At 39.2% G+C, this 12,169-nt stretch overlaps 1 protein-coding gene across 7 annotated transcripts in view; it reads right to left on the reverse strand.

The window, feature by feature from the left end:
- MYRIP (myosin VIIA and Rab interacting protein) overlaps positions 1–12,169 on the reverse strand; it is a 404,653-nt gene that overhangs the window by 342,120 nt on the left and 50,364 nt on the right. For 2 of the 7 annotated variants that reach the window (XM_031662840.1, XM_031662838.1), the window contains exon 1: positions 291–420. The exons of 2 other annotated variants lie outside the window; for them this stretch is intronic. The gene's annotated coding sequence lies outside the window, so the exon portion shown is untranslated. Of the gene's footprint in view, positions 1–290; positions 424–12,169 lie in introns of those variants that run through there. 3 more of the 7 variants (XM_031662844.1, XM_031662843.1, XM_031662841.1) reach the window with 2 other exon arrangements.

The raw sequence follows: 12,169 nt of genomic DNA on the forward strand, positions 1-12,169 counted from the left end.
TCTCCAGAGTTTGTTCCTTCAGATGTTCAGATGTGTCCCGAGTTTCTTCCTTCTGGTAGGTTCCTGTCTTGTTGGCCTCATGAGTGAAGCTGCAGACCTTCAAGGTGAGTGTTACAGTTCATAAACGTGGCACATCCCAAGTTGTTCATCCCTCCCACTGGGTTCATGGTCTCCCTGGCTTCATGGGTCAAGCTGCAGACCTTCATAGTGAGTGTCACAGCTTATAAAAGCAGCACCCACTCAGAGAGAAAACAGCATCAACATTTACTGCACAGAATGAAAGAACAAACCTTCTACACTGTGAAAAGAGACTCCTGTAGGTTACCACTGGTGGCGCAGTTGCCTACTTTTATTCCCTTATCTGGCCCCGCTCACATCCTGCTGATTGGTCTATTTTACAGAGAGCTGATTGGTCCATTTCACAGAGTGCTGATTGGTCCATTTTATACAGTGTTGATTGGTCTGTTTTGACAGATCACTGATTGGTGTGTTTACAAACCTTTAGCTAGACACCGAGTGCTGATTGGTGCATTTACAATCCTTTAGCTAGACACAGAGCACTAGACAAGTTCTCCAAGTCCCCACTAGATTAGCTAGACACAGAGCACTGATTGGTGCCTCTACAAGCTTTGAGCTAGACACAGGGTGGTGAGGAGTGCCTTTACAAATCTTGAGCTAGACACAGAGTGCTGATTGGTGCATTTACAATACTTTAGCCAGACATAAAAGTTCTCCAAGTCCTCACCCCACTCCAAGATTTGAACCCAGCTTCCAAAGTGGATCCCGTGCAGAGGCAGTGGGAGGGGCTGCCTGCATGGGGGGCACATGTGGAGGCGGTGGGGGTGCTGCGATGTGGCGTCCGGGAGGGCGTGGGGGCAGGGGCGATGGTGGGGCGGGTGGGGCCGGTGGTGGGGGCACCTGTGGGGTGGGGGGGATGGGGGGCACGTGGGGAGTGGGGGATGGGGTGGGGGGGCACGTTTGTGGTGGTGGGGGCGGGGGGCCACAGGGGGGGGGTGCACCCTCCCATCTGCTGGCCTGGGTCCTAAGCCCCTCACTACCTGGGGCTGCACCGGCCAGCCACTCTGAGTCTTGAGACCCACAGAGTTACATGTTTCCACGGATCCAGCTGGCCCACATGAGAGCACTGCACAGCCCGGCTCCTGCCTGTGCCTCTCCCCTCCACACACACCACCATAAGCAGAGGGAGCTGGCTCAGGCCTCGGCCAGCCCAGAGAGGGTCTCCCCACAGTGCAAAGGCGGGCTGAAGAGCTCCTCAAGCACAGCCAGAGTGGACGCGGAGAGTGAGGAGGCGCTGAGAGCCAGCAAGGGCTGCTAGCACATTGTCACCTTTCAAAAAGAATGAAGAGAGGTTCAGACACTTGTGGAAGGTCATCAAGCACATCGAAATATTTCTAATGGAAGACTCAGAAAAACAGAAGTATTAATCCGTACGTCTAGAAAGCTCGAAGAACTCCAGGTAGGATAAACTCAAAAAGATCCATGCCTAGGCACATCACAAACTGTCAAAAAACAAAGAAAAGACAATATTTTCAATTCTGTCTTTTCAACAAGAAAAAACGTAGCACACCACATACAGGTGATCCTCAATAAAGTTAACAGCTGACCTCTTATGAGAAATCGTGGAGGACAGAAGGTAGTGAGTTGACATATTCAAAGAAAATGAAAGAAAAATACTTTATCAACCAAGAATTTTATATCCAAAAGACTTACACTTCAGTGTGAGAGCTCAGTAAAGGATGTGTTTGGGGTGTGACCTTTGGATTGGTTGGTTTGCACGTGAAAGGCACACTCCCTGGACCACTTGTTTACTCTCTCTAGGAACTGGCAAATTCTTGAAGGAGCAGACCCTTTAGAGTCAGCAAGTCCCAAGATGTCAAAGGATCAGAATACAGAAAATAAAAGATACTGTTAATACACTCTATTTTGGCATTTTTAACTTCCAGATAAAGTATATTACCTAGCATATAATCGGTGCTCAATAAATGTCAAGGGTTCGGAGAGGTAGCCAGAGCAGAACTCCCAAGCAGAACACAAAGAACTCTCAATCTCAAGAACTTAGTCCCTTATCCAACAGAGCCAAGAAAAGCACTTAATTGGTGTTGCAGGAGAAAATCAAAACCCAGTGAAATCCACACGAACTACCTCTGAGGATGGCCTCACAATTTATCTTTTAGGGACCTCAATATCCACAAAATGTCAAATGGACACAACCTTGTAAAGAACATACAATATCTAAGAAGGCTCCTAGCACAAGAACTACCACAATTGTAAATTTCTTGCCTGTTGCTTTGGCCCAGTTCTCAGAGAAGCAGGACAGAGCCATTGCTTTCTACCTCCCATGCTTAGGTACCATCCTCTGTGACTAACCTCAGCCCACCGAGGAGCAGGACGCAAGAGTATATGACACTTCATGCTAGGGTCCCTAGGGTCCCTCCTTATCTTGGAGTGTTCCCCTGAACTACACATTACTATATGGGTGTGCACACACATGCAAATACACAAAAAGACAGTGAGAGAGAAGGATTCCTCTCATTTTTATGACTGAATAATATTTTATATTATTGTATTTCGTATCAGTCTCACCTTTTCTTCATCCATTCATCTGTTGATGGACACTTAGGTTGCTTCCATGTCTTGGCTATTGTGAATAATGCCGCAATGAACATGGAGGTGCAGATATCTCTTTGAAATAATGATGCTGTTTCCTTTGGATATATACCCAGTAGTAGGATTACTGGATCATATGGCAGTCCTATGTTTAGTTTTTTAAGGAGCTTCCAAACTGTTTTCTATAATGGCTGTACCAATTTACATTTCCACTAATAGTGCACAAGAATTCCCTTTTCTCCACATCCTGACAAACACTTGTTATCTCGTTTCTTGATAATGGCCATCCTAATAGGGGTGACAAGATATCTCAATGTGGTTTTGTTTGCATTTCTGTGATATATGATGTTGAGCACCTTTTCATATACCTGTAGCCCATTTGTATGTCTGTTCATCATTTGCCTGTTTTTTATATGGGATTATTTTGTGAGCTTTTTGCTATTGCATTATATAAGTTCCTTGTATTTTTGGATAGTAACATCTTATTAGATACATATGTAGTTTGCAAATATTTTCTCCTATTCTGTAGAATGCCTTTTCATTTTGTTCACTGTTTCTTTTGCTATGCAGAAGCTTTTCAGTTTAATGTAGTCCAACATGTTTATTTTTGTTTTTGTTGCCTGTGCTTTTGTGAAAAATATCATTGCTGAAACCAACATCAAGGAGCTTTTTCCTTATGTTTTCTCCCAGGAGTTTTATGGTTTCAGGTCTTACATTGAAACCTTTAATCCACCTTGAGTTCTACCTTGAGTTAATTTTTCTAAGTAGTGTAAGAGAGGGGCCCAATTTTATTTTTTGGCATGCAGATATCCAGTTTTCTCAACACCACATACTAAAGAAACTATCCTTTGCCCACTGTGAATGCTTGGTTTCACTGTTAAGTATTAGTTATCTACATATGCATGGGTTTATCTCTGGGCTCTCAGTTCTGTTCCATTGGTCTATGTACTGGTTTTTATGTCAGTACTATACTGTTGGATTACTACAGCTTTGTAATATTGTTTGAAATCAGGAAGTATGATGCCTCCAACTTTGTTCTTTTTGTTCAAAATTGCCTTGGTTATTTGGAGGCTTTTGTGGTTCTATATAAATGCTTAAAAGTTTTTCTCTGTTTTTATAAAAATGCCATTAGAATTTTGATAGGGGTTGTACTGGATCTAAAGAATGCTTTGAGTAGTATATATATTTTTACAACATTAATTCTTCCAATCCAAGAACACAGGAAATCTTTCCATGTGTTTGTTTCAGTTTCTTTCATCCATGTCTTTTGATTTTCAATGTACAGATCTTTTACCACCATGGGCAAATTTATTTCTAGGATCTTATACTCAGGAGGCTGAAGCAGGAGAGTCACTTGAACCCAGGAGGCAGACGTTGCAGTGAGCCGAGATCACACCATTACATTCCAGCCTGGGCAACAAGAGCAAAACCCCGTTTCAAAAAAAAAAAAGTATTTTATTATTTTAGATGTGATTGTAAATGGGCTTGTATTATTTCTTTTTCAGATAGGTTTGTTATAATACAGAAATATAACTGATTTTTGTATGTCAACTTTGTATCATGCAGGTTTGCTAAATTCACTTAATTTTTTTTTTTTATATTTTATTTTGGGTTCAGGGGTATATGTGTAGGTTTGTTATACAGGTAAATTATGTGTCATGGGAGTTTGGTGTACAGATTATTTCATCACCCAGGTAATCAGCATAGTACTTGATAGGGAGTTTTTTAAAATCCTTAACCTCCATTCCACCCTCCCTACCTCAAGTAGGCCCCGGTGTCTGTTGTTCCCATCTTTGTGTCCATATGTACTCAATGTGTAGCTCCCACTGATAAGTGGGAACATGTGGTGTTTGCTTTTTTATTAATGTGTCAGTTTGCTTAGGATAATGGCCTCTAGCTACACTGATGTTGTTACAAAGGACATAATCTCATTCTTTTTATGCCTGCATAGTATTCCATGCTGTGTATTTACCACTTTTTCTTTAGTCTACCATTGATGGGCATTTAGGTTGATTTCATGACTTTGCTCTTGTGAGTAGTACTGCAATGAACATATGCCTGTATGTGTCTTCATTTAGAGTGATTTATATTCCACTGGGTATATACACAATAATGGGATTGCTGAGTCAAATGGTATTTCTAAGTTCTTTGAGAAATCACCATACTGCTTTCCACAATCGGTGAATTTATTTACATTCCCACCAGCAGTGTATAAGTGTTCCCCTTGCTCTGCAACCTCACCATCATTTATTATTTTTTGACATTTTTAATAGCCATTCTGACTGGTGTGAGATGGTATCTCATTGCAGTTTTGATTTGCATTTCTCTAATGATCAGTGATGCAGAGCATTTTTTCATATGCTTGTTGACCATGTGTATGCCTTCTTTTGAAAAGTGGCTGTTAATATCCTTTGCCTACCTTTTATGGGATTATTTTTTGCTTGTTAATTTGTTTAAGTTCCTTATAGATGCTGGATTTTAGACCATTGTCAGATGCATAGTTTGCAAATTTGTTTTCCATTCTGTGGGTTGTCTGTTTACTCTGTTGATAGTTTCTGTTGTTGGGCAGAAGATCTTTAGTATAATTAGGTCTCATATGTCAATTTTTGTTTCTGTTGCAAGTGCTTTTAGTATCTTTGTCATAAAATCTTTGCCAGGTTCTATATGCGGAATAGTATTTCCTAGGCTATCGTCTAAGGTTTTTACAGTTTTAGGTTTTACATTTAAGTCTGTAATCCACCTTGAGCTGATTTTTGTATATAGTGCAAGGAAAGGGTCCACCTTCAATATTCTGCATATTGCTCGCCAGTTATCTCAACACTATTTATTGAAGAGGGAGTTCTTTCTCCATGGCTTGCTTTTGTTAATTTTGTCAAAAATGAGATGGTTGTAAATGTGTGACATTATTTCTGGGCTCTTTATTCTATTCCACTGGTCTATGTATCTGTTTTTGTACCAGTACTATACTGTTTTCATTAACTGTATCTTTGGAGTATAGTTTGAAGTTGGGTAATATGATGTCTCTGGCTTTATTCTTTTTGCTTAGGATTGCCTTGGCTATTTAGGCTTTTTTGTTGTTGTTCCATATGAATTTTAAAATAGCTTTTTCTAATTCTGTGAAGAATGTCATTGGTAGTTTGATAGGAATAGCATTCAATCTGTAAATTGCTTTGGGCAGTATGGTCATTTTAACTATTTTGATACTTCCTATCCATAAGCACGGAATGTTTTCCATTTGTCTATGTCATGACAGATTTCTTTCAGCAGCGTTTTTAAATTCTCATTGTAGAGATCTTTCACTTCCTTGTTAGCTGTAGTCCTAGATATTTTATTCTTTCTGTGGCTATTATTAATGGAACTGGATTACTGATTTGTCTTTCAGCTTGGATGTTGTTGCTGTATAGGAATGCTAGTGACTTTTGTACATTTATTTTGTATCCTGAAACTTTATTGTAAAGTTTTTAACCAGATTAAGGAGCTTCTGGGCAGAGACTATTGGGTTTTCTAAGTACAGAATCATATTGTCTGCAAACAGGAGTAGTTTGACTTCCTCTTTTCCTATTTGATGTATTTTTTTTCCTCTTGTCCCGATTTCTCTGAGTAGGACTTCCAATACTGTGTTGAATAGGAGTGGTGAGAGAGGGCATCCTTGTTTTGTGCTGGTTTTCAAAGGGGAATGCTTCCAGCCTTTGCCCATTAAGTATGATATTGGCTGTGTGTTTGTCATAGATGGCTCTTACTATTTTGAAGAATGTTCATTCAATGCCTAGTTTGAGATTTTTTAGCATGAAGGGTTGTTGAATTTTATTGGAAGCATTTTCTGTGCATATTGAGATAATCATATGATTGTTTTTAGTTCTGTTTATGTGATAAATCACATTTATTAATTTGTATATGTTGAACCAACCTTGCATCCCAGAGATACAGCCTATGTGATAATCATGGATTAGCTTTTTGATGTGCGGCTAGATTTGGTTTGCTAGTATTTTTTTGAGGGTTTTTGCATCTGTGATCATCAAGAACATTGGCCTACAGTTTGTTGTTGTGTCCCTGCCAGGTTTTGGTGTCAAGATGATACTAGCCTTATAGAATGAGTTAGGGAGGGGTCTCACCTCAAGTTTTTGGAATAGTACCAGTTGTTCATAATACATCTGGTCGAATTCATCTGTGAATCCATCTGGTCCTGAGCTTTTTGTGGATGGTAAGTTTTTATTACTGATTCAGTTTAAGAACTCATATCTATTCAAGGATTCAATTTCTTCCTGGTTCAATCTTGGGAGGTTGTACATTTGCAGAAATTTATCCATTTCTTCTAGATTTTGTAAATAATATACATAGAAGTAAGTGTTCATAGTAGCATCTGAGAGGTTTTGGTTTTTGTTTTTTGTATTTCTCTGGGGTTGGTGGTAATGTCCCCTTTATCATTTCTGATTGTGTTTATTTGGATCTTCTCTTTTTTTCTTTATCAGTCTAGGTGGTGACCTATTTTATTAATTATTTCAAAGACCTACTCCTGGATCTGTTGATCTTTTGAATAGTTTTTCATATCTCAAATTTCTTTAGTTCAGCTCTCATTTTGTTAACGTCTTGTCTTCTGCTAGCTTTGGAGTTAGTTTTCTTGTTTCTCTAGTTTCTCTAGGTATGGTAAGGTTGTTAATTTGAAATATTTCTAGCTTTTTGATGTGAGTGTTTAGTACTATAAAATTCCCTCTTAACCCAGCTTTAGCTGTGTCCCAGTGATTCTAGTATGTTGTAGCTTTTTTCTCATTAGTTTCAAAGAATTTCTTGATTTCTGCATTAATTTCATTATTTAACCAAGAGTCATTCATTCAAGGGAAGGGTTAATTTTCAGGTAATTAGCATGGTTTTGAGCAATATTCTTGGCATTGACTTCTATTTTTTATTGCACTGTGGTCCAAGAGTATGATTGGTATAATTTTGGTTGTTTTCTTTTAATGCACTGAGGATTGCTTTATGCCCAATTGTGTGGTTGATTTAGAGTACGTTTCATGTGCAGATGAGAAGAATGGATGGATGTTCTGTTATTTTGGAGTGCAGAGTTCTGTAGATGTCTATCAGGTCCATTTGGTCAAGTGTCAAGTTCAAGTCCCAAATATCTTTATTAGTTTTCTGCCTTGATGACCTAATACAGTCAGTGGGGTGTTGAAGTCTCCCAGTACTATTGTATGATTAACAAAGTTTCTTTGTAGGTCTCTAGGAACTTGCTATATGAATCTGGATGCTTCTGGGTTGGATGTGTATATATTTAGGATAGTTAGGTCTTCTTGTTGAATTGAGCCCTTTACCATTACAAAATGCCTTCTTTGACTTTTTTATCTTTAGTGGCTTATAGTATTTTTTATCTGAAATTAGAATAGTAATCCCTGGTTTTTCCATATTTGATTATGTCGTCTTGTTAGCTGGTTAATATGCAGACTTGTTTGTATGGTTGCTTTACAGTGTGACTGGTCTATGCATTTAAGTATGTTTTTGTAGTGGGTGGTAACAGTCTTTCCTTTCCATAGTTAGCACTCCCTTCAGGACCTCTTATAATCCAGGGCTGATGGTAATAAATTCTCTTAACATTTTCTTGTCTGAAAAGGATCTTATTTCTCCTTTGCTTATGAAGCCAAATTTAGCTGGAAATGAAATTCTTGGTTGGAATGTATTTTGTTTAAGAATGCTAAATATATGCTCCCAATCTCTTCTGGCTTATAGAGTTTCTGCTGAAACGTCCACTGTTAGCCTGATGGGGTTCCCTTTTTAGGTGACCCACCCCTTCTCTCTCGCTGGCTTTAACATTTTTTCTTTCATTTCAACCTTGGAGAATCTGATGACTATATGTCTTGGGGATAGCCTTCTTGTGTGGCATTTCACAAGGATTCTCTGCATTTCACTAATTTGAATGTTGGCCTCTCTGGTAAGATTAAGGAACTTTTCATTGATGATGTCCTGAAATATGTTTTTCAAGTTGCTTGCTTTCTCTCCCTTTTTCAGGGACATCAATGAGTTGTAGATTTTATCTCTTTACATAATTCCATATTTCTTGAAGGTTTTGTTCATTTTTCTTTATTGATTTTGCTTTACTTTTCTGAGTTATATTTCAGAGAGCTAGTCCTTGAGCTCTGGGATTCTTTCCTCAGCTTGGTTGATTCTGCAGTTAATGCTTTTGATTGTAACCTGAAATTCTTAAAGTGAGTTTTTCAGCTCTATCAGATCAGTTTGGTTCTTTCTCAAAATGGCCATTTCATCTTTCATCTCCTGTATCATTTTATTGAATTCATTAGCATCCTTGGATTGGGTTTCAACTTTCTCCTGAATTTCGATGTCTTCATTTCTATCTATGTTTTGAATTCTATTTCTGTCATTTCAGCCATTTCAGTCTGGTTAGGAACCACTGCTGCAAAACTAGTGTGGTTGTTTGGAGGTAAGGAGACATTCTGGTTTTTTGATTTGCCAGAGTTCTTGTGCTGGTTCTTTCACATCTTTGGGGCTCATGGTCCTTTAATCTTTGAAGTTGCTGTCCTGTAGATGGGTGTGTTATTTCTTTTATCCTCTTTGATGTCCTTGGGGATTTGATTATGGTATAAGGTAAGCTTGGTTGACTAGCTTCATTTCTAGAAGATTTAGGGGACCAAGGGTCAGCTCAGGACTTGTGAGCTGTGTGCTCTAACTCTGGGGGGCTAGTATCAAGCCATGGCTTTGCTCTCTAGCCTGTTGAGGTTAGGAACCTGCTGCACTGAAGAGACCAACATGTTCCTGGACCACTGGTCACAACACCCTGATGGGTGGTGCCAGCCAAAGCGCCTCATTAGGGGGTTGCAGTGGGACCTGTGCTCTTTCACATGTGCCAGCAGCAGCAGCAGTGCAGCAGAATGCATGCTTGTTGGCTGAGATAGGGCATTGGCAGGAGCAGGGGTGCTGGCATCCGTGTGCATGTTCACTCCAGTGGCAGAATCAGTGTCCGAATGGGGTGCTGGCAGGTATGGGGCTGGTGCCCTCTGTGCACATGTTCACACTAGTGGGGTATACATGCCTACACATGCCAATGGGAAAGGAAGGCAAGGTCAACCCATGTGCACATACACCAGTGAAGTGATGTGGGGAGTGGCCGTGGGCAAGAGTATGCTAGCAATGCAGCACAGAGGCGGCTGTAGTTGGGGGAGGGAATAGGTGGGCTAGTGCAGATCAGAAAAGGGCCACTTTGCTGGAGCTCTTCGATGGTCAGGCATGGTCTTCTAGCACAGGAGCTATAATGTGGGCTTCTGGGAGACACCCTAGCTGGGCATCCAAGAATGCACTGCAAGAAGGTGCAGCCATGTTGGGCCCCCATGAGAGGACAGCAGACAGGGAGGCCCTCAGGTTGGACTAGTCCCATCTCATGAACAAGATCACCCTGATCTGTTCAGGTCTGACAGTTCCCCTAAGGCTAAAGTCTCCTAAGGGAGCAAGACAAGCCTTGGGCAATGGACATTCATGACCACGCTTCACTACAGATGCTCCCATACCAAACCCTCTGGGTTCTGCACAAGCTGGAGTTTTTCCCCTAGCACCTCTCTAAGCAGCCTTCCCTGCCAGCTGAAGTGTTCATGGGGGTTTTGGGGTCTCCTGCTGCCAGGATTCCAGAGGCCTGTGGCGGGAGTGGGTTGCTCCTCACCTGCTCAACTCACACCTTCCCCAGGAGTCATTCAGGGCCAGGAATGAGTTCCAGTGTATAGCTGAATTTATTTATTAGTTCTAACAGTTTTTTCTTTGTGTGTGTATATAGAGTCTTTAGAGTTTTCTATATGTAAGATCATTTCATCTGCAAACAGAAATAATTGTACTACTTTTTGTATTTGTATGCCTTTTATTTCCTTTTTTGCCTACATAGATAGAACTTTCAGTACTATGTTGAATAGAAGTAGTGAGAGTGGGCACCCTTGTCTTGTTTCTGAGCTTAGAGAAAAAGCTTTTGGCTTTTCACTGTTGAGTATGATGTTAGCTGTGGGCTTGTTATATATGGCTTCCATTACTTTGGGGTACATTTTCTTCTATAAACAGTTTGTTGAGTTTTCTAATCTCAGAAGGATATTGAATTTTTTCAAATGCTTTTTCTGCATTTTATTGAGATAATCATATGATTTTATTCTTCATTCTGTTAATGTGTTGTATCACCTTTACTGATTTGTATATGTTGAACTATCCTTGCACAGCAGGAATAAGATCCCTTGATATGCTTAATCATGGTGTATGATACTTCTAATTGCTGTTAAGTTGGCCAATATTTTGTTAAGAATTTTTACATCTATGTTCATCAGAATTATTGGCCTGTAATTTTCTTTTCTTGTCACGTCCCCATCTTGCTCTGGTATACATGTAATATTAGCCTCATAAAATGAGTTTGAAAGTGTTCCCTCATCTTAGTTTTTCAAAGAGTTTGAGAAGGACTTGCAATAGGTCTTTAAATGCTTGGCAGAATTCACCTTTAAAGTCGTCTAGTCCAGAGCTTTTCTTTGTTGGCAGGTTTTTGATTACTGAATCAATCTCTTTATTCATTATTGGTCTGTTCAGATTTTGTCATTTTTCATAATTCAGTCACGGCAGGTTGTATGTTCCTAAGAATTTACTCATTCTTCTAGGCTTTCCAATTTGTTGGTTTATAATTGTTTATAGTGCTTTCTTATGATCCTTTATAATTCCATTGTATCAGCTGTATCCTGTGTCATTTATAGTTTTATTTACTCAAGTCCTCTCCATCTTTGATTAGTCTAGCCAAGGGTTTGTCCATTTTTTTTTTCAAAACACCAACTCAGTTTCATTGGTCTTTTCTATTGTTTTTCTAGTCTTTATTTTCTATATTTCTGCTTTAATATTTATTGTTTCCTTTTTTCTGTTGATGTGGAACATAGTTTGTTATTCTTTCTGTAGTTCCTTGCAGTGTAAAGTAAGGCTGTTTATTTGAAACCTTTCTTTTTCTTAATGTAGACATTTATTGCTATCAACTTCCCTCTCAGAACTGCTTTTACTGCCTTCTCTAAGTTTTGGTTTATGGTGTTTCCATTTTTGTTTCTCTCAAGGTATTTTAAAATTTCCCTTTTAATTTATACTTTGACCCATTGGTTGTTCAGGAGTGTTTTGTTTAATTCTCTTGTGTTTGTGCATTTTCCAATTTTCCTCCTGTTACTAATTTTTAGTTTCATAGCATTGTGGTCAGAAAATATATTTGAAATGATTCCAAACTTCTTGAATTTGTTACAATTTTTTGTGGCCTAATGTATAATCTATCCTGGAGAATGTTTTGTGTGCCCTTGGAAAGAATGTCTATTTTACTTCTATTGGATGGAAAGCTCTGTATATGTCTGTTAACTCCATTTGGTATATAGCGTTATTAATATCTGCTGATTTTTTATTGATTTTCTGTCTGGATGATCTGTTGTTGAAAGTGGGATATTAAAATCTTTTACTGTTACTGTATTGCTATTTATTTTTCCTTTCAATTGTTACTATTTTCTTCATACAGTTAGTTTCTCCAATGTTGGGTGCCTACTTACAATTATAA

This window comes from Papio anubis, chromosome 2 (genome assembly GCF_008728515.1).
Source record: "Papio anubis isolate 15944 chromosome 2, Panubis1.0, whole genome shotgun sequence".
NCBI lineage: Eukaryota > Metazoa > Chordata > Mammalia > Primates > Cercopithecidae > Papio > Papio anubis.